The sequence below is a fragment of the Sinocyclocheilus rhinocerous genome, unplaced genomic scaffold (genome assembly GCF_001515625.1).
Source record: "Sinocyclocheilus rhinocerous isolate Xijiao unplaced genomic scaffold, SAMN03320098_v1.1 scaffold4404, whole genome shotgun sequence".
In the NCBI taxonomy this organism is placed as follows: Eukaryota; Metazoa; Chordata; class Actinopteri; order Cypriniformes; family Cyprinidae; genus Sinocyclocheilus; species Sinocyclocheilus rhinocerous.
In genome coordinates, this window is record NW_015650022.1 from 28593 (window position 1) to 29999 (window position 1407).

Below are 1407 nucleotides of genomic sequence, written 5' to 3' on the forward strand. Positions count from 1 at the left end.
CGCCATACTCTTTCTGCAGCTCTGAGCTTAGAACGATGCTCACGGAGAACATCAGACAGCCAAGGGGCAGAAGGGGTGGTACGGCCTGGCCTGGAAGACAAGGGGCAGACAGTGCCTAAACAAGATGTAAGAGTGGAGCAGAATCAGTATCAGTAGCACTGTTAAGTCAAGAGATCAAGAGATGCTAACTGTTTAGGGGGAGGAAGCGAAGATGAAACCATAGCAGATAGCCTAGCCGTAGTTAACACTCTCTTGAGATCAAAAGAGGCAAGCAGAGTGTGGAAGTCTGCAGCCTGAGGTTTATCTAGGTGGATGTTGAAGTCTCCAAGCAAAACTATGGGAGTACCATCCCCAGGAAAGGTTGAGAGCAGAACATCTAATTCATCCAAGAAGTTACCTTGTGGTCCTGGGGGTCGATAAACAACTACAAAATGGATTTTAAAAGGGTGGGTACTAGTGACTAGTGTTGGGTCGTTCTTGAACGATTCGTTCATTTTGAACGAATCTTTAATGTGACTCGGGAAGAACGAGTCCTCTCGGGGAGTGATTCGTTCAGTCGCGGATGCGCAACATCCTATAGGTTCTGTACTGGAATTAGTCTATGTAGTTCACCTGTTTCGAGTCTTCGGGTTTTTCGAGTCACTCGTTCATCACGTAACAGCCCCATAAAGTTTAACCAATGCAGTCTGAGCCGGAAAGAGAATTGATTAGTTCATCTCTCGAGTCTTCGGGTTTTTCGAGTCGTTCGTTCATCACGTGACAGCCCCATAAGTTTAACCAATGCAGTCTGAGCCGGAAAGAGAATTGATTAGTTCATCTCTCGAGTCTTCGGGTTTTTCGAGTCGTTCGTTCATCACGTGACAGCCCCATAAGTTTAACCAATGCAGTCTGAGCCGGAAAGAGAATTGATTAGTTCATCTCTCGAGTCTTCGGGTTTTTCGAGTCGTTCGTTCATCACGTGACAGCCCCATAAGTTTAACCAATGCAGTCTGAGCCGGAAAGAGAATTGATTAGTTCATCTCTCGAGTCTTCGGGTTTTTCGAGTCGTTCGTTCATCACGTGACAGCCCCATAAGTTTAACCTATGCAGTCTGAGCAGCATAGACTTAATAATAATAACCAACTCTTTATTACCTTTGATACAACATTCAGTGTTATGGAAAAGAACCATCATGACAGAAATTCACACATTTATAAACTGTAAGAAGTAAAAAGCTACAATTTGAGACCAGAAACACATGACGTAACTGTAAGAGTAAATAATAATTATAATAATGATGATACTAATACTACTACTGCTACTACTACTACTACTAATAATAATAACTATGCACTAGGGCTGGACAATAATTCAATATCAATATGTATCGCGATATAATTTTTTTCAATAACGGTGATATGATTTTTA

General features: G+C 42.2%; 1 protein-coding gene across 1 annotated transcript in view; it reads right to left on the reverse strand.

Annotated features, from left to right (window-relative positions):
• Positions 1-1407, reverse strand: part of LOC107711411 (growth/differentiation factor 11-like) — a 4922-nt gene that overhangs the window by 2804 nt on the left and 711 nt on the right. The gene's annotated exons all lie outside the window — the stretch shown is intronic.